We start from the raw sequence: 22,500 nt of genomic DNA on the forward strand, positions 1-22,500 counted from the left end.
TAAAGGGGAAACCCGAATATTCGATTTAATCTGTTTTTGTATATTAAATTGAAGCTTACATTCAATTTCACATTGTTATTTATTTCTTCGAGCTTCGAGTAGCACCATTTACATCATCAGCCTTGTATCGCTTTGATTTGTGTTATCAATATTATATTATGTTTGTTTGTTTTTAGGTGTTTAACGGCGCTTTCGACACTATTTAGGTCATTTAAGCGCCCGTTTCTGTCTTTTATCAATTTTTATCGGCCTTGAGGGGCCATAGCTGCTCAAAACGTGTACTGTTGTAATAAAATCTTTATAAAATCATAATAGTTACATGTTTGTTATGTAAAAATATGTATTTACAATTTCTGCAGGAGTTCACATTCCTGCAGATACTTTAAAATTGTAAGCAGATCGACTAACTGGAACAGACACTTCAAGTCACTGTTTTCATATCAATGTTGTGACCTTATCTATTCTAATTCTGTACATTCAATTAAAATATGTTGAACTGTGAGGTGAGGTCACAGTTACATCTTCTGCAGAGGGGTTTTCCATCCCTCTCCAGAAGGAAACGGTGAGTGAGGGCAGTATGTCCGATCCGGAGTTATTTTGACCTCGTCTCTTCTTTTTAGCCCCGAGTTGGGTCTGGGGCCGAGGTCAGTTTTAATTTGTTTTAATTTGTTATGTACGTCTCGACTCCAGGATCGTTCCCATTCCATATTTTTTAATATTGATCTTTAAATCCGCGTGTGGGATTTTACTGCCCTCTTGTAATTCTTGGCTCACAGCCTCTTTTGCCAGTCAATCCGATTCTTCGTTCCCCTGGATACCGATCTTATTGAAGAATGAAATAATTTTCAGGCTACTGGACCGCACGATTCCGATTTGATAACTCATCTGTTCTTAGATCTCAATGTCACTCTTTTACTTTTGCATAAAATATAACCCGGAGAGATTTTGCACACGAGGTCACCTAAACCCGGAGGGCAGGTCCGAATAGAATTTCAGCTTAAGAGTAATCACAAGGATCGTCTTCATTTTGAATGCATTTGGTTATGTAATGAGGTAACTCTTCATCCAAGACATCGAGCAGATAATGATCTGCCACAGCTGCCGATCGCTCCTGTTTTTTGTTCAAGATCCTTCAGATAATAATAAATAAGACCCAAGTAAGTAGCCTGAACCCAGGACCTTCCGATTCGAAAGCGAGTGACATACCACTAGACCACATAGCCGAGGCTTGTCATTAAGGGGTTAAATAATATTGCATGCCGGGACATACCACGAGGTGTAGTCATAACTACATAGCTATGCCTTGAGACAAACATTCATTGGATATAATCATCATTATTATCACGTTCGATGTCACGGGATGGATGAGGTAGTTGTTTGTAAACCCGAGGGGCACTGGGAATCTTGAGTGATGGCTGGGGATTGGATGTGAGTGAAGGTGGGGTGGTGGTGGGTGATCATGGTGACAATGAATGGTGAATGGGGGTTGAGGGGTGTTGGTGGTAGGTGGTGGTGGTGGTGGTGATAATGTTGTTGTTGTTGTTGTTGTTGTTGATGATGGTGGTGATGATGATGGTGGTGGTGGTGATGATGATGGTGTTGGAGGTGGATTTGGTGATGGTGGTTATGCTGCTGCCACGACTACTGCTGCTGCTGCTGCTGGTGATGATGACGATGTTGATGATGATGATGAAGATGATGATGGTGATGATGATGATGATGATGATGATGATGATGATGATGATACTACTGCTGCTGCTGCTGTTGCTGATGCTGATGATATTGATGATGATGATGATGATGTTATTGATGACGATAACAATGATGATGCTATTGGTCGTGGTGGAGGTGTTGGCGTTTTTATTGACAACGATTATGAAAATGAGTTTAAAGAAAAAGAGGGATTGAGAAAAGCTGTAAAATGAGAGATATAAATGAAGGGGATAGTTAAGGTAAATGATTAGCAGCATCCTTACGAAGATTTCAAGTATAGATAGAAGGAAGTTGACGTCACTCTTGCCTTTGTTATTGTTTTTTGCCATCCACGTTTATGAGTAATTCTCACAAACTGTATTAACCAGACAATGAAAGTTCATGGTTACACAGAGTTTTGTGTGTTGGTCCGTTATACTTCCGGATGGCAATGTTGTGAGCTTCTTAGCCAAGCGCATACTATCTATAGGATTGTTTTCAACTAGAATGATAATAGTGATAGATAACAGCATTCAAATGTAATGGAATTTTCAATTCAATTAACGAATACAGATAATGTGGACGTTTCAAGTTTCCCCTTTTATCAACAAACGACGATGAATGAAACACTGTTATATGATCTAGTGGTATGGCACTCGCTTTCGGTTCGGAAGGTCCTGGGTTCGAGCCTCGATAGGCGCATAGTTGAATCCTTGGAAAAGGTTCATTACTCACATTATCTCACCGTACTCAGGTGTAAAATGAGTACCTGAACGTTAACAGCTTTATCTCTGTCGGAAAAATAAATTGCATTATCGCCTAACAGGCGTATGTCTCGTTCTTTATGTTACGTGTTGCAATTGGTCAGGGAACCTTTGTAAAGCGCTTTGAGCACGTTTAGTGGATATTGCTACTCTATATGAAAGCTCACCTTTTTTAAAAAGACATCTTTAGTGCTTCATTCATTGTTTTTTGTTGTTGACAAAAGGAGATATCCGAAACGTACATATTATTTGTCTTTGAAAATGAAAATCGAAGCTTCCATCCCATCTGACTGCTATTATTTAATTCTTCAAGCTTCAGACAACTTTTACATCATCCAGTATTCTTAAGTGAAAAAAGGAACACAAAAGAACTAGAGCTTATATATAGATAGAATGCGCTTGGCCAAGGAGTTCACAACATTGCCATCCGGAAGTATAACGGACCAACACACAAACTCTGTGTAGCCATGAACTTTTATAGTCTGGTTAATACAGTTTAGTGAGAACAACTCACAAACGCGGATGGCAAAAACAATAACAAAGGCCTGAGTGAAGTCATCTGCATACTATCTATAGCTCAAAGCGTTTTACAAAGGGTCCCTGGCCAACAGCATTACGAAGCATATAGAACGAGACAAGGCGGCTATGTGGTCTAGTGGTATGACACTCGCTTTCGTATCGGAAGGTCCTGGGTTCAAGCCTCGCTCGGCGCATAGTTGAGTCCTTGGAAAAGACTCTTTACTCACATTCTCTCACCGTACTCAGGTGTAAAATGTAAACTAAATGTAAAATGTAAGCGCATACTATCTATGCGTGACTAACTCTTTCAAAATTGTATCAAAAATATAGTTCTTGAATTGTTATGCTTAGCATTTTGGAAGTGCTCGCAAACCAGGTGCGATGAGGTGTTGTATTGGGAACGAAATGAATATACCAAACACAAACGCTTACTGATCCTCAATTATGATAATGAATATACGATTCTTTCATTTCTTTGTATATATTAAACGAGGTATTTTTATCGTTCCCAATAACACAACGAGCTTGCGAGTATGTGTTATTATTGCACGATTAAAAATAAAATTGTAATGTCGCCTAACAGGCGTCGTGTCTCGTTCTATATGTTACGTGTTGCTGTTGGTCAGGGACCTCATGTAAAGCGTTTTGAGCATGTTTAGTGGATATTGCGCTATATAAAAGCTCAAGTTAAGTTAATGGCGCCTATTAGACGATATTACACTTTTCCGACAGAGACAACGCTGTTAACGGACAGGTACTCATTTTAAACCTGAGTAAGGTTAAATAATGTGAATAAAGAGCCTTTTCAAAGGACTCAACTATGCGCTGAGCGAGGCTCGAACCCAGGACTTCCGATCCAAAGGCTAGTGTCATAACAACAAGACCATTAGTGACCCCTCATCCCAAAATGAAATTATGTCGGGTTAAACAAGGTGATGAAAGTTCAATTCTGATATTCATACATATGATTAGGGGTTAGTTTCACTTCGCCATGGTGGAAAATTAATATCATTTCTTGCATTACAAAACACTCCAAGCTCGTATTTCTCATTAACTTATTTATAAATTCACTTTTCAATGTCATGTTAATCCCGACATATAATATCCGATTTCAGACAACGGGTCACATATTATAGCCGAACAGTTTCTGTTATGTTGATGACAATGGTATTGAAGCAGATAATAATAATAATAATAATAATAATAATAATAATAATTAATAATAATAATAAATAATAATAATAATAATTAATATAATAATAATAATAATAATAATAATAATAATAATAATAATAATAATAATAATAATAATAATAATAATAATAATAAAAATAATATAATAATAATAATAATAAAAAAAAATGGTGACAAGAACGATGATGATGATGATGATGATGATGATGATGATGAAGATGATGATAATGTTAATGACATTGTAATGTATATCATCACCCTTAGTATCAGTTATCATAAGACATTGCTTCATGTTAACATATTTGGAAATAAAAACAACCTATGAATAAACATGATTGAATTTTAAAACCGGCCAGTCCTTAACAACGAATAATAAACACCGTGACCTAAAATAAATTCTGGATTTGACAAACTACACCTAAAATTCATTCTTTTCATTCTGTCCAGATAAGTTTTACATCAAATACCGATCAACAACTAGTAATTTTAAAAAAGTCTTAAATGGAAACTGCTCTCTGTTTTTTTTAAAGGGAATTTTTAAAGGCATTATTAAAAGTTATGATCTGTTTTTTAAAGCCTAACCATCAGAATGGTGATCGGGAAATGCGATTGCCTATCAGTCTTTATGTCTGTCAGTCTGTACGTGTGTGAGAGTGTGGAGTCTCACAACGTGTCAAAGAGAAAATCCGATGGTTATAATCAATCACCTTTTTGCAATATCCTACATAATATATATTTTTTTTTAATCCAACATAGATTACATTTCTATAAAAGGGCTATCGGAAATATGTCACACCATTAAGCATCTCCACAGATATTCACACATAAGTAAAAAGATAGAAAAAGTAGAACTTCAAATGAATATCAAATGTATTAAAAAGAATAAATACCAGTATCGAGAGTAATAGTAAATGTATCGATTGTGTGTCACAGACCACCATCAACACAGCTTCGCCCAGCCAATCCAGACAAGAGAAGCAGAAGGATTAAGAGCAAAATCCCCCGGGCGATTCCTAAAAAACGATACTTAAGCTTGGCGATTCCGCACCCGTCTTAAAAGGATTCGATTCCGGAATAATTCTCATCTGATAAAATTCCCTTTCCATTGGAAGGATTCGGTTTTTGCTCTGTGTAGTGCGCTCAATATCTGATCTCCAAAATAAACATGTTTTTGTTTGGTCAGCAATGATTTATAGCTTGATTTTAGTTTTCGATACCCCAGATATTTTCATGTATAATGAATCAAGATGGCCAAGGTGACCGATTGGTTTCAACAAGACGGGAGGTGCCGGTTTCGAGCCCCGCTTAAAAAAAACTTATAAAACTATTTTTACAGACTGATATAAGACTAACTCAGTAAACCTTTTTTTTTTGTTTGAGGCTTATTCTATCATCCAATCTGTCCAAATGGTACGACGAAAATCTGGTAGGTCGCAATACTCAGTCCTCTTTTGACGTTTGACTTTCATTGCCAGTAAAATCTATTCTACGCAATTCTAGCACATCCACACACAAATTGACGTAATTTTAAATCTCCTCTTGATACTATCAATTAATAACAACAAAAGTTGATGAAGTAATTTCAAACCTCTCTTATACTATCAAGTAATGATAATCTTCCCAATCTATTCATTTTTAAAAGTGTTGGGATCAACGTTGTTCCGTAAAGCCAATGTTAGATTTTTATTATCGAGCACAGAATTACTAGAAATTCTAATAATACAATTCAGTATTATAATAAGTATAATAGACGGCCGCATGTTCCTGAAAGCCTTTATTTCTCCGCAAATATAGCGGGTTCTCCACAAGTAGTAAAAGAAACGTGGCATTTCAATATTTTTTTCCTTCATCAAACAACGGAGTTTACTTTTTTAAAATTGATTAGTAATCGTAATAATATAGGTATCGCAATGTTAATTCTAAACGACAAGTCGTTAAATTCGGGAATCGATTATTGTGAAAAGAATAGATTTTACTTTTTTTTAATGATATAGTGGGGTCATCCAATGAGTATAATGCTAGGATTCTTGAACCCCTGTGTTGCAATCAATAACTGGTTCCCGAAGTGAATCGTTTGCAGGTCTGATAACGGAAATCAATTATGGGCTTGTTTTGATATTGTAGCAACGGACAATATTTTGCTTTGGTTTGAGACTAATTCGTTTACAACAGTTAGATCATAACAAGTTGGGTTATTGGACTTGCGCAAAATAGCACGTCGCTCGTTTCCAATGTAAGAGCTAAAGGTCGCACAACGGCATTGGGCAATCGTTCGAAATTCCAAACATAGGATTTGAGGACTCCTATTATTCTGATTTTCATGTTCAAAAACAACGGAATTAATAAAATTCACAAAGACACCCCTTTTAAAAAAATATCTGCATTGGATTAGAATGACGTAGGGATAATAATAATAATAACAACAACAACAGCAATTCCAGAGTAAAAAATACAACACAACAACAAAAAAAAAACAAACAAACAAACAAACAAACAAAAAACATCAACGTCAAAAATGGAGAGAAAGAGCGATAACTCCATGCCGGAACGTTCATTACTTGGGAGTTGTCTGCCAATTAACATCATCGTTTATCTCCCTTGAAATGACACGTTTTTCTCCTCAATTTCTCCCATGTCTCATTATAAGACGGACATGCGAAAGGAAGCGAGATTGTCTTCCATGTTACTAATTAGACCCTTATTTCAATCTATATATCCACTCCCCTTTTTTGCTTGCTCACCTCCTCAATTTCAACCTCGCTCCCCTCCCCCCCCCCCCCCCCCCCCCCCCCCCCGCTCTCTTCCCCACTTCTCTCTTTGTGTGTTTGACTCTCTATTCTCGCACGAAGAACTCACTCAAGATCAAACTTAATAAATCCATTCTTGGAAAGAGTAAAACAGCCGCTTTTATGCCTCGTGGAAATCAGTTCATGACTTGGAAAAGACTCGTATCCTCACATTCTCTCATCGTCATCGGGTGTAAAATGAGTACCTGACCGTCAACAGAGGTTGTCTCTGTCGGAAATATTTTAGTATCGCCTAACAGGCTCCATGTCTCGTTCTACGTGTTACGTGTTGCTGCTGTTGGTCAGGGACCTATTGTAAAGCGCTTTTGAGCACATTTAATGGGTATTGCGCTATATAAAAGCTCTATTAAAAAAAATCATTTTGTCAAAAAGTCAGAAGTTCCAGATTTGAGAGATTTTGAGAAGGTTAAGGTAATCGATCAACATTTGAAGGACTGTAGGCTAATCGATCAATATTTGAAGGACGTTAGGGTAATCGATCAATATTTGAAGGACGTTAGGGTAATCGATCAATATTTGAAGGACGTTAGAGTAATCGATCAATATTTGAAGGACGTTAGGGTAATCGATCAATATTTGAAGGACGTTAGGGTAATCGATCAATATTTGAAGGACGTTAGGGTAATCGATCAAGATTTGAAGGACGTTAGGGTAATCGATCAATATTTGAAGGACGTTAGGGTAATCGATCAAGATTTGAAGGACGTTAGGGTAATCGATCAAGATTTGAAGGACGTTAGGGTAATCGATCAAGATTTGAAGGACGTTAGGGTAATCGATCAAGATTTGAAGGACGTTAGGGTAATCGATCAATATTTGAAGGACGTTAGGGTAATCATTCAATAATTGAAAGACGTTAGGGTAATCGATCAATATTTGAAGGACGTTAGGGTAATCACTCAATAATTGAAAGACGTTAGGGTAATCACTCAATAATTGAAAGACGTTAGGGTAATCACTCAATAATTGAAAGACGTTAGGGCAATCACTCAATAATTGAAAGACGTTAGGGTAATCGATCAATATTTGAAGGACCTTAAGGTTATCAATATCTGAAGACTTAAGGGTAATCGATCAATATTCTTTAAAGGGTGAGTTTTGTGGCCCCCCAAAAAAGTTTTTAATGTTATTGATGAGTCGCGTCAGCATATAATTACGAAATATTACCATGATATTATCAACCCAGACAACAATGAAGCCATGAACTAATGCCAATTCACATTTTGACCGGAAGATTTTAATTAAAGTATTATTAATGGATTAAAATGAGGTTAAACTTGTCAACAATTCAAACATCTCTGAGACATCAAAGAAGTACCTATTGAAATAATTCTTAGGTCTTAGCGTTTTTGTCGCAAAGTTGTGGGCCGTTTTAATCGGACCATATAAAGACGTAAATATTTTTGGAAAAAAATATCAACAAAAGCATAAATTATAAGCCTTATATTAGTTGTGGGACAAGGGTCAGAAAAAAAATAGTAGTATAGATTTATAGTGCGCCAAACATTCCTTCGTCAGGAGGGCTCTGGGCGCATAACATAGATTAAGCCCTAACACAGTACACGAACAACGCAAATTATACGCATAATCAAAAGAAAGCCTGTCGGAATTAGAATGTCTTCAATCGACGCTTGAATTGCTCTAGTGAACGCGAAGAACGTATCTGAAATGGTAGCAAATTCCACAACATTGGGCCAGAATGCTGAAAGGCGCGTTCACCAGCCTTCACTCGACAGCGGGTTGTTTTCAATTTGAGGTCGTTCATTGATCGAAGCGATCGCTGTGGGTTATACCGTTCAATGAGGCTTGAGACATAATATGCTGGTGACGAGCCTTCCAAGCATTTGAAAACGATAGTTGAAGATTTATATTTAATCTGCTGGTCCACTAGCAGCCAATGCAGCTGCCGTAGTAATTCGGGAGCGACATCACCCTAGATCTACTGTTGTGCGGCTATGTGGTCTAGTGGTATGACACTCGCTTTCGGATCGGAAGGTCCTGGGTTCGAGCCTCGCGCTCGGCGCATAGCTGAGTCCTTGGAAAAGGCTCTTTACTCACATTCTCTCGCCCTACTCAGGTGTAAAATGAGTACCTGGCCTTAACAGCGTTGTCTTTGTCCGAAAAATTGTAATATCGTCTAACAGGCATCATGTCCCGTCGTACGTGTTAAATGTTGTTGTTGACCAGCGATCCCTTGTAAAGCGCTTTGAGCACATTTAGTGGATATTGCGCTATATAATGCTCAATTAGAAATCTCAAATAGAATTATATTAGTTGTGCGACAAGGTCAGAAAAAATTGCGACATCACCCCCGATCTACTGTCCTTTTGCGTGTGAAGCGAGAGCTCTACCAAGTGAGCTGTCAGGATCCTCTGAAAGTCTGTATTTCCGGAACATTAATTGGCGTTTGAAGCCGATAGGCCGACATCCCTGTCAGCCAACCACTTGATTTGAAGAGCGGGTATTTGATTCCTCTTTTTTTTAAAAAAAAATCTCGGGTAGACAACTCATGCTCAAAAAAAAAAGCTAAACAAAATACACTAAAGAAAGAAAAGATTTGTTGCACTTGACAATTGATGTAAAATATTTTTTTTTTTTGAAAAACAGTCATACTGATGAATTGGATTCCATAGTTTGATGTCACGTCGCCCAGCAACGGCGGCCATCGTGGTTCTAAATAAAGAAAATCAGTACTTTTTATTCTTCATGCTGGTTAGAACTTTTCATATGTTTTAGGATCAGAATGTGTTACAGTCAAAACACGATGAGATTTATAATGTCTTTCTTTTTTTGGATCTAGATACGCTTTTATGTTGTCGGAGAAGTATTTCATAAGGGCGTCAGCCATTGTTTCGATAGTTTAGAACCAGTTACTAGGTTACTATGCGTCATTACGAGGGAAGTGACGTCACGTCTGTTGGATTGGAGCCTATTGATGAGATGTTTGTTTTCGTATTTTTTTTTTTTTGTGGTTGGACAGAGAAAGCCAGAAAGAGAATGCCTTTTGTTTTCGTATTTTTTTCTTCTAGCTTTATCCCTAGTCTCCATAACAACGTTATAGTTTACCGTGTAAAAATAATTCTAATCTTAGGACACTGTGAAATCCAGTTGAAATGACATTTGATTTCTAATCATCTGGAAGAGTGTCCTGTTTTTAAAATGTTTATCCATAACATTTCATAAGACAGAGACGTCTGGCTTATTATTTCATATGATTCATATCATTAGAATATTAAGATATTTTGTCTCGCCGTCCAACAATGGAGATTTTGAATTAAATAACTTATTACGAAAATGCAATTTTTTTGTGTGAAGAATTGGCTAAATCATAGCTTTGCATATATCACAAACTTCTTTGTTTTACAAACGTGACCCATCGTCTCAAAACGGTATTTAGTTGAAGTGATTTAGATGCTGAAAGTTGAATGTATGGTTAAAAAAAAACAAAAAAAAAAAAAACAAAAACAAAAAAAAAAAAACGAAAAACAAAACACGATACTTGGATTAAGTTCATATGTTTTATTTAGAAAAATAACAAAAAAAAAATCAAAATGTAAAAGACTAAAATTCCAGATTTACGATAATTTTAAATTGAAAATCACCCTCCGGCATCTATTTTATCCTGACGGAATACCCATTTTCGATTGTGGGTCACAAAATAAAACAAAAAAATCTAAAGCAATTATTGCGTGATATCCACTAAAAAGCTCGATACAAGGGGTCCCTGACCAACAACAGCACGTAACATATAGAACGAAACATGACGCCTGTTAGGCGTTATTACATTTTTTTTTTTGACAGAGACAACGCGGTTAAAGGCCATGTACTCATTTTACACATAAGTAGGGTGAGACAAAGTAAGTAAAGAGCCTTTTCCAAGGACTCAATTATGCGCACCACAAACCGTATAGCCTTTATATGGATCATCAATCGTTTCTCGATTCCAAATTTACATTTTGGTTCCGATTACCTCCACATAGTGCGGCTATGTGGTCTAGTGGTATGACACTCGTTTTCGGGTCAGAACGTCCTGGGTTCGAGCCTCGCTCGGCGCATAGTTGAGTCATTGGAAAAGGCTCTATACTCACATTCTCTCACCGTACTCACGTATAAAATGATACCCGACCGTTAACAGCGTTGCCTCTGTCCGCAAAAAGTGTGATATCGTATAACAGGTCATTTCCCGTCCTAAATGTTAAGTGTTGCTGTTGGCCAGGGACCCTTTGTAAAGCGCTTTGGGTACGTTTAGTAGATATTGCGCTATATAAAAGCTCAATTTAAAAAGCTGACATAGTACCAGTATCAGGCGGTGGGTTACATATGACAAAATGCGTTTTGTCGGTGTCTGGCATCCCTGTCTTACAAATGTACTCGTAAAAAATCGAACAGTGGACAAACATTTCAACACAAATAGAACAAATTGTGTAATGTCCACACAGTAACAATCGCATTCACACACACGCACACACACACAATGCACACACACACAGATACACACACACAATCCACACACACACACTGCACACACAAACACACACACACAAACACATCTACACACACACACACACACACAAACACACACCATACACACACGAGGCACGAACAGTCCACACAAACTGGGATCTCAATATTCCGTCACCCACCAACGTTTTGTCAAGAGGTTATTTTCTTTGGAGATCCTGATAGCTCAGTTGGTAGAGCACTCGCTTCACACTCAAAGGTACCAAACTCGATCCCGGGTGCAGTCGAGATTATTCTGAAGAGAACGTGAGCGTGGGGTTTTGCTGAGTTGAGCTTTTTCAAATAACGCAGTATCCACTAAACTTGCTCAAAGCGCTTTACAGGGGGTCCCCGACCAACAGCAATACTTAAATTTGTAGGACAAAACATAACGCCTGTTTGGTGATATTACATTTTTCTACCCGACAGAGACAACGCTGTTAACGCCCAAGTATTCATTTTATACCTGAGTACGGTGAGAAAATGTGAGCAAAGAGCATTTTCCAAGGACTCAACTATGCATCGATCGAGGCTCGAACCCAGGACCTTCCGATCCGAAATCGAGTGTCGTACCACTAGACCACATAGTCGCAGAAGCCGTGGATGTTAGAGCCAAACAAAAATAAATGATTAAAAAGTCATTTTTCGAATGAGTCAGAACCAAAAATGTTCAACATAAGTAAGTTCCGAAAAGGGGATTTCAAGAAAATAAGTTCATTTACGAAATTTGGAGCAGATCCAAGGTAGACCAATTTTCTGTAATTTTATTCCATGAGTTGTTGTTTATTTATCATTAGATACGTATTGTGTGTCTATGTGGTCTAGTGGTATGACACTCGCTTTCGGATCGGAAGGTCCTGGGTTCGAGCCTCGCGCTCGGCGCATAGTTGAGTCCTTGGAACTCACATTCTCTCACCGTACGCACGTGTAAAATGAATACCTGGCCATTAACAGTGTTGTCTTTGTCCGAAAAATTGTAATATCGCCTAATCGGCTTCATGTCCCGTTCTACATGTTAAATGTTGCTGTTGACCAGGGACCCCTTGTTAAGCGCTTTGAGCACATTGATTGGATATTGCGCTATTTTAAGCTCAATTTTTAAATATATTTTTTATTGATTCATTGTTCCTTTTGGATACATTCATATTGGAGTAAAGTCTATCACAGGAACAAACACAACTTCTTATTTAATCACACACACACACACACACACACACACACACACAAGCATGCACGAATTCAAACATAAAAATGTGATTTATTCTAAAATTCTCGGTCCCTCCTTTAAGACAAAGGTATATATATATATATATATATATATATATATATATATATATATATATATATATATATATATATAACTAGACACTTTTTCCACATGTGCTTGGACGTTCACATAACCCCCCCCCCCCACACACACACACACACATCACGCACACACTAGCACAAACACTTTCTTTTTCGCACACAAGCACAAACAATACTCTCTGATTACAGAAAACAAAACAATTTTTATTTTAAACTGAACAAAAAGTTCGGACCAATCAGAAGGAATATATAAGCTGATTTCAAAACAGCTCTCTCCCCCAGATAAATAAATAAATAAATAAATAAATAAATAAATAAATAAATAAATAAATAAATAAATAAATAAATAAAACGAAAAAAAATAAAACAAAACCATGAAAAAAAAAACCCAACAACAATAACAACAACCAAACAAACAAGCAAACACACCAAAAGTCAAAACAAATAAAAACGATAATAACGAAGACGATGACAACAAAAACCTCTTGATGATGATACAGCTCACATAGAATGATGACAGGTCTTTTGTCTTCCCCGTCTTGTCTCTTAGACAACATCATTTGAATAACGAACCTTGAGAAAAGGTAATTAGTTGAGGTATGCAGATGTTTGGTTTACCTGAGATGCATCAACACGATTTTCTCCTAATGAGACAGATATGGAGAATTCACAGGAATGTTGTCTTCATTCGGTTTAACTGATATTCATAATTAGGATAATTACTCGTGAATATGTTGGGATCCCATCATTATACAAGCATCAGCCGGTAATAAGTAGCTTATTAAAGAATATTTTACTGTATAACAGCATCATATTATGTGCGTATTGTATATTATTCATAATAATATACTTATTGATGCATTGCGTCTATTTAAAAAGGCAAAAACTCAAAACATCCGTCAGTGGGGTATAATGTATCAACACACAAAACTACGAGTATGTGAACCTTAAACGTTTATATTCCGATTAATAACAAGAGATGAAGTGAGTAGGAAAGTGCCAGAAGACAATAGAGAATAAAAAAAATTCGCGGCGGTGACGCGGGTTTGATCCCGCGACCTTACTGTTACGACAACTCCGCCTGGCCGAGGAGAGCGTGACTCTACCGTATGAGCTATCCACTATCCTGATTAATACAATTTAGTAAGAAATACTCATAAAATTGGTTTTCTAAAAATAATAACAAAGAGTTGAGTGATGTTAATTTCGTTCTGTCTATAGAGCTAAGACCTCAGCACTATGAATAATATAATCAAGAAAAAGTTTTAAGGATAATATATTCATTGAAAGCCTATGTATTTTAGCAGTGAAAAATTTATTTTTGTGGAGCATGTGAGTTTACCTTAAATAAATCTGTGTAAATTAAAACAAAAATTGAGGTTTTATGTAGCGCAATATCCACTACATGTGCTCAAAGCGATTTACAAAGGGTCCTTAACCAACAGCAAAACGTAACATGTAGAAAAAGACATGACACCTGTTAGGCGATGTTACATTTTTTTTCCGACAGAGACAACGCTGTTAATGGCCAGGTACTCGTTTCACACCTGAGTATGGCGAGAGAATGTAAGTAAAGAATCTTTTCCAAGGACTCAACTATATATGCACCGAACGACCCTCGAACCCAGTACTTTCCGATCCGAAAGTGAGTGTCATGCCACAAAACCATAATATAGCCGCACAGAACAACGATAACGATGACGATGACGGATAAAAAAGATAAGCGTCAACATTTTAACCATCAGATTGGTTACACAAAAAACTCGCTATTGGAAATAGCTATCATTATGACATCTCCACTGAAACAAAATAATTTCAATACGCTATTTTATACAGTTTTTAAAAACTTTATTGGATTTTCGGACCGGGGGATGAGCACAATCGTGGTTAAGAGGTATTCAATATTAGTCAAACTGCATTATAACACCCTCCTCTTATCAAATTTCCTATAAATCATCTTTAAAGTCAGTAAATATAAAAATGTCAGAAAAGTAAATATAATTTTCAAGTGAGCCGAGATTAGACGTAGATTTTAGTTTAATTTACTCCCATTTGATTTTTGTTTTTTGTTTTTTTGTTGTTTTTTTTAATTTTTTAAAGTGAAGTAACAATATATAGTGACCAAACTCAGTACAAGTTCAGTTCTGTTTAGAGAACGGAAATTTATTTTAAGAGGTGACGGTCAGATGTCATTATTCAATACCATTTCCGTTCGGTGCAGAGTGCGAACAACTTATTTTAAAAGGTGAAGGTCAGAGGTCAATAATTTTTCGATAAATGACTGCTTGCCTTGACCTTCGATTTCAATTGTTAAAGCCAATGATGCAATCACGTCATGATCTCAAATTCACTCAGGACTATCCCGTCACCTTTCCGTGTGAATGCCTGTATAGTTATCGACTGATAATAGTATCCATCCTTCATTTCTGCAGACTTTCGTCATTCATCATGACGGGACAGCTTGTAACAGCAGAATGATCTTTGCTTCTTACGCAAGAGGTACTGGGGCGATTACCGAGCTCGCCGAGCTGTGTGTCCTTGTGCAAGTCACCTCTCTCTATTTCACTTTGCAGCGATGTACGGCTGTAGCATCCCGATTATTCCAATCTGTACTTGGATTAGACACCAACTAACAAAAATAATTCCCTTCAGAGTGAATAAAGAGAATTCTACTTATACGCATCTATTTCTTTCTTTATCAAAACTCGGTCATCTTTTTTCAGACAGTCGTCGTTTTGCTTACAAGTCAGTAACCGTGAAAATGCCAAATATTAAATAACAAAAAAAAAAAAAAGAAAGAAAAAAAAAGAACTGATTAAAAGAGCTAAAAGGTTACTTGCACTCAGTAGTCGGATTTGCAAAGCATATTTGCTTTGCATTCATCACCAAGAACAACAAATATACCACCTACAAAATACAGGCAGACAGACATCTGACGAATTTGTTTTATGGCTTAGTTCCACATCTCGTTTCCTCGACCATTTAATCACGCCATGTCAACACTAATACCAATCTTGTCGTACTCTAAAAATAACCCCCCCCCCCCAAAAAAAAAAAACAACAAAAAAAAAACAAAAAAAAAACAAAAAAAAAAAACACACGTATTTAAAGTTTTGGCCATAAAACTCGTCTTTCAAATATCGATCGATTAAAATAACCTTCAACTTTGGAAAAAATCCTCAAACATGGTACCTAGCGAAGGCCCATATTTGAGAGTCTTGCCAAGATTAGCATCAATTTCATTGATCAATATTTGAAGGACGAGTTTTCTTTTCTGGCCAAAATATTAAATACTTGTTTTTTTTTTTTCCAGAGCTCAATCTAATCGTTTTTCCAGATATATGTCTTTGGGTCATAGAAAGTTAAAAAAACGTGGCACCTAATGATTAGGTGGTGACAGGTGATTTGATGAAAACAAACAATTAAAGGAAGCAAAGGTCAAATCGTGACCGGGTCAAGTTTATTTCTTACTTTGAAACAATTAGCCTTACCTGAAAAAGTACATCAGATAATAAGATAATCTGTACAGCACTTTAAAAATAAGGGGTTCTAATGGCTTTATCTGACAACAAAACGTTGTCCTCATACTCAAGATTAATAGTTCACGAGTTGCAGGGCTTACTCGCTTAAGGAAATTATTGATAACATTACACCAAGATACTAGACTGCGGCTATGTGGTCTAGTGGTACGACACTCGCTTTCGGATCGGAAGGTCCTGGGTTCGAGCCTCGCGCTCGGCGCATAGCTGAGTCCTTGGAAAAGGCTCTTTAATCACATTCTCTCACCGTACTCAGGTGTTAAATGAGTACCTGGCCGTTAACAGCGTTGTCTTTGTCCGAAAAAAATGTAATATAACAGGCGTCATGTCCCGTCCTATATGTTAAATGTTGCTGTTGACCAGGGTCCCCTTATATAAAGCTCAATTTAAAAAGTTAAAAAAATGATTTTTTTTATTTTTTATTTATTTTTTAAAGATCGTTTTTGTGTCGTCTAAGAAATTGCTAGACAACAGCACTTTTCGATACCTCACGAGAAAAATGGTCATTCAAGAGTCCTTTCTTAGTAACCATAAGGCTCTAAAGTCAGACTTTATGGCGGTTTATATAATATCAAAAAGATTAAAGCAAGTTATTGCCCGTCTTTGGACAGGAAAAAACTGTACATGCCAAATTAGACTACTTTTCGCCAACTCTAACAGACCTAGCTACCCAATGACTGATTAGTGGACAGCGGTAGTGGTATCAGAAATAAAAATGTTTTGACTGCATTCCGTTTTGATTCCGGATCGGTATATTTGTTTTAGAGAGAGAGAGAGAGAGAGAGAGAGAGAGAGAGAGAGAGAGAGAGAGAGAGAGTGAAAGAGAGAGAGAGAGAGAGAGAGAGAGAGAGAGAGAGAGAGAGAGAGAGAGAGTACTCTACCAGCTGAGCTAGCTGGACTAACGAAAATAAAACAACAGCAACAAAAAGAAAAATAACAAAGCAAAGCAAAACAAAACAAAACAAAAAACAAACAAATTCTTAAAATGATATAAAAATGATTGTACATATGAAGTTCCATGTTATTTCACGCGAGTCTAGGAGATGTGTGCTATCATACTTTCATCGCACAGTTGGCAAGGGTCATGTCTGATATTTTCCAGATCTGTTAAGCACCATGTACCATCGGAGAGTTCTTGTGTGTATCGGTGTGATAATTAATGATTGTGATAATGAGACGAAAAATATGGCTATCGCTGTGTGGAAGTGATGAGGGTTGATGAGATAGGGTGGTGGTGACGATGGAAAGTGGTGGGTATTCAAATACTGATGTTTCTATTATTTTCTTTAAAGACGAGATCCCTATGTCTGTAAAGTCATGTCAAGGCTCTGTCAAGGTGATGATTTCTGAAGATATATTTTCCTCTTTACTAAAAGAGTCGGGCGTTCCCTTCTTCTAAAGAAGGCGTACATTTCCAACACTCCATTAGTCGGTCACATAGTTGAAAAACCGACGTGCATTTATTTGCAGGTCTGATAACCCAATTCCTTATGGGCTCATTGTTGTAATGGAAATCTCAAAAAAAAAAAAAAAATTAATTTAAAAAAATAACGCAAAATATTGCCCAATACATCAATATTAGGCTAGACCCAGAAGTGGGTTCGGATGTCAATCCTGCATATATGCATACGTTGTTGAAAACCTATAACAACTTCCAAAAAAAATAATCTAACAAATAAAAAAAGACAACGCCGTTGAATGCCATGCACTTATTTTACACCTGAATGTGAGTAAAGAACCATGTCCAAGAACTCAACTATGCGCCGCTCAGACTGGGGCTCGACCCCATAACTTTCCGATCCAACTGCGAATGTCATACAAGTATGACTGACCACTTAGCTGCACATTCAGTATTAAAATATTTCAACTGTATGCAAATGATTGACAATGACAGATGGTGTTTGGAATCTGGTAATGTCACTGCGTCACTGAGAACGTTGTTTAAAAAAAAAAAACAATAAAAAAACAACAACAAAAAACACAAGAATGTCTGGTTTTTTGATAACCTGAAACCGTCATTATTGTAGATGCTAGAAGAATCATTAGGGCATCACCAGGACGCGGCTCGATACGAATTAAATATATAGGCATAGTTGAAATCTCCGAGCCCTGTGATTTTACTGCAATGTGGCTAAAAATGTTTTACTTCACATTTTGATGAATTTAAATGATCCCTGGCTTGTAAAAAAATTCAAACACTTTACAAGGGGTCCCCAGCCAACAGCAAACACTTAACATGGAGGACAAGACATGTCGCCTGTCAGGAGACGTGACAATAATTTGTTTTCCGACAGAGACAACCCCGTTGACTCCCATGCACTTATTTTTCACCTGACTATGAGTAAAAAACCATTTCCAAGAACTCAACTATGCGCCGCTCAGAGCGGGTCTCGATCCCTTAACTTTCCGATCCAAAGGCGAGTATCATACTGCACATTCAGTGTTAAAAATATTTCAACTGTATGCAAATGATTGTAATGTCAGATGGTGTTTGGAATCTGGTAATGTCACTGCGTCACTGAGAACGTTGTTTAAAAAAAAAACAATAAAAAAACAACAACAAAAAACACAAGAATGTCTGGTTTATTGATAGGCCGAAACCGTCATTATTGTAGATGCTAGAAGAATCATTAGGACATCACCAGGACGCGGCTCGATACGAATTAAATATATAGGCATAGTTGAAATCTCCGAGCCCTGTGATTACACTGTCTGGGTGTAGTAGGAGACGTTACGTCAATAAGTGGGCTGGGCTTGGGATAGATGTGGGATGGTTTAGACAAGAACAGCATTGTACCCTGACAAAACACATTTGTCTACATTGTGGCCAAAAAAAGGGTTTATTCCACATTTCGATGGATTGAAATGATCCACAACTTGTAAAAAAAATCTCAAAGCGCTTTATAAGGGGTCCCTGGCCAACAGCAAACACTTAACATGTAGGACGAGACATGACGATTTAGACAAAGACTACGCTGGAAACAGAAATGTAATAATTTTCACGTGAACACTGAGAGAATGTGAGTAAAAAGATTTTTCCAAGGACTCAACTATGCGCCTTGTAAAGTGGGACTCCACATATAGGACGAGACATGACGCTTTTTAGACAAAGACTACGCTGTAAACAGAAATGTAATATTTACACGTGAACACTGTGAGAGAAGGTGAGTAAAAAGACTTCTCCAAGGACTCAACTGATGCGCCTTGCAAAGCGGGACTCAAACACATGACTTTTCGATCCGAAGGAAGGGTCACACCAGAAGACAGCAGATAACCTCAACCACCAATGTCCTTCAACTATTGATCGATTAAAAAGACGCTCAAAATTTCCAAAAAGCTTCAAATCCTAAGGATTCTTTGAAGTTTGAGACTTTTACACAACTTCATTTTCATTTTAATAATTGATATTTAAAATAAGAATTTTCTGGCCAAAATGAGAAAAAAAAATGTGTCTTGTGATCATTGTTGCTTTCAGGCTTATTGTTGTAATTTATATTTCATTGTACTATGAACTTTGTACATTTATGATTCATTTGATCATGACCAGTTTTCAAATACCAGTATTCTATGATAGTATTTTTCGATTTTACATTGCCGCATTGATATATTTTTCCTTAAATTCAAAGTTATGTAAAACTCTCTGTGAATGATACAATGCAAGCTATATGAGATTCTGTAATTATAAACTATTGTATAACGCATTTAAAGGATAATTGCTATTGTAAGCCTTCAGTAAGATAAGATAAGATAATCACTGCCATACAATGACAAAACACAGTTTTCAAAGACTTTGATCAGAAAACATGTCTTCCAAGTACCAATCTATTCCCAAAGAAAAAAACTCTCAAATCTGAGGATTCTAAAAGTTTGACATTTTTTGAAAAGTTGCTTGTAATTCTATTCGATTGATATTTGAAATAAACGTTTTCTGGCCAAAATTAATCAAGCAATTTGGCAGAAAACAGCGTATGCCTTGTTCTGTTCCCACGGATTAGCGTAGATAATCCCCATTATTGCATTGACGACGATTGATTACATTGAGGGAAAACAACATCTGAATCTTGCCCGATGGAAACAAATTAAGGGTACATAATCTTACCGACCGATAAAGACAAAGAGGACTTATGCAATTAGCTGGAATCTGGCCATTAGTAAAACCATCTCCCACGTTCTGATAACTACAAATCTTATTCTATCTGGAATTGGGATGAGGTATTGACAAGGGCAGGACACGATTTTTGTCAAAATATGTTTAGCTATACTTAAAAACGTGAGCATTTATAGATATAACGCAATATCTACAAAACGTGCCCAACGCGCTTTACAAGAGGTCCCTAGACTACAGCAAACCCTTAACATGTTGGGCGAAACATGACGCCTGTTAGGCGATATTATATATTTTCTCATACAGAGACAATGCTGTTAAAGGCCAAGTACTCACTTAATACATGAGTACGGTGAAAGAATGTGAGTAAAGAGTCTTTTCCAAAGACTCGACAATGCGCCGAGCGAGGCTTGAACCCAGGACCTTCCGATCCAAAAGCGAGTGTCAAACCACAAGACCGCATAAATTGGTAAATTGTCTTGTTAATTTTATTGAATTTTTCAACATTATAAAACAATTTGTTCAGAAAAGAATCTTTGACGATAGCGTCTTTAGGCTTTATTGCCCGCCGGAGAGATGTTCTGTTCTCCAAAAATATGTTCAAAAGTCTGTCTCAAAGACGAAGAGTCTACATCGTTTTTAGACTTGGTCACCCTTGGGCGGAAGAGGGTGGGGTGGGGGGGGGGAGATGAGCATCTCACCTAAAAGCGCATACCATATATTACTGATTACTTACCTAGAGAGTGATCAAGTGCCGATAGCAGTTCCGCGCAGGGATGTTAAACTCCTCTCGATCGGCAATCACTCAATCAATGACTTTTCTCTGAAATAATAATAATAATAATAATAATAATAATAATAATGATGATGATGATAATAATAATAATAATAATAATAATAATAATAATAATAATAATAATAATAATAATAATAATAATAAGAAGAAGAAGAAGAAGAAGAAGAATAATAATGATATTAATAATGTCTATGTCATAATCCAAACTGTGCTCAAAATGACATGATAAACAGTATTCACAGATTTTGAAAGTCCATTTCCATTACGATGTAAGGTCATTTTGGTGAGCTGGACCCATGTGTAGATTTGTACAGCATTAAATAAAGCCGCATGTTTACAATTATTAACTCACTCAATCCTAGAGATTTTTGCTACTTTTCAAAATTGGAAAAAATGTATTAAAATTGAGCATGTACATAGATAGTTTTATTCAACTTCCATTAACATGTAAAAAAAAACAAAAAAAAAAAACGTTAGCTTTGATAGTACGCCTATAATTTGTCTCAGAAAAATGTAATAAATAGGCATGGGGTAAAAATAACCCCGGATCAACTACGGATATTGTCGGTGTTAGGGCTGAGTGAGTTAAGAAATATTCAATGGTTGGACAGCATCAAATCATGTCACCGAAGACTAGTTTGGACGAAAACCTCAATGGAGATCGCTCCTATTTAACTGAAAAGCGATCATTCATATTTATTTTTCACCTTTCAAAGAACGGAATCAGGTCACCAATGTACTCTATCAATGGAGTTCGTAAGTGTTTTTTCCAAAAGTGGGCGGAGGCTTGGGGTGAAGTTGGCGGCTATGCATGCTGTTATTGAGTAGTAATAGGAAATATTATGAAACCTGAACCACTTATGCCTGATGACGACAACACCAATCAATATCGCCCATTCTGATTCACACTGACTAATCACCTTATTGAAAATTGGCCAGAAAACTTTTTTACTTCATATTAATATAGAGTAATATAACTGACGACCACCCTGCTAGCGAATTTTAAACCGAGAGTTCGAATAAGAGTTTGGCTTTAAACTTTTTTGCAAAATAGTGGTCGCCCTAATCGGCAATCATCATAATATTAAGTTAGGAAAACATATTCTGGTCAGAATGTTGAATAAATAATGCCTTTTGCGAGATAACGAATTCGATATAATTGCTTTTTTCGAGTGTTGAGAATCGCAATGATGAAGCACGACATTAAGCAGCAGGGTCACCGTGACATGGTTCTACTTCCTGCAAAATACAGCAACATTAATTGATACTCATGTAG

The 22,500-nt window shown here is 36.8% G+C and overlaps 1 protein-coding gene across 6 annotated transcripts in view; it reads right to left on the bottom strand.

The window, feature by feature from the left end:
* The window catches only part of LOC144975348 (metabotropic glutamate receptor-like), a 245,421-nt gene that overhangs the window by 106,581 nt on the left and 116,340 nt on the right, over positions 1–22,500 (bottom strand). For all 6 annotated transcript variants that reach the window (XM_078919347.1, XM_078919342.1, XM_078919343.1 and 3 more), the window contains one exon: positions 21,165–21,251. The gene's annotated coding sequence lies outside the window, so the exon portion shown is untranslated. The remainder of the gene's footprint in view (positions 1–21,164; positions 21,252–22,500) is intronic.

The sequence above is a fragment of the Berghia stephanieae genome, chromosome 6 (genome assembly GCF_034508935.2).
Source record: "Berghia stephanieae isolate SIO BIC M18660-M18661 chromosome 6, UCSD_Bste_1.3, whole genome shotgun sequence".
Taxonomy (NCBI): Eukaryota; Metazoa; Mollusca; class Gastropoda; order Nudibranchia; family Aeolidiidae; genus Berghia; species Berghia stephanieae.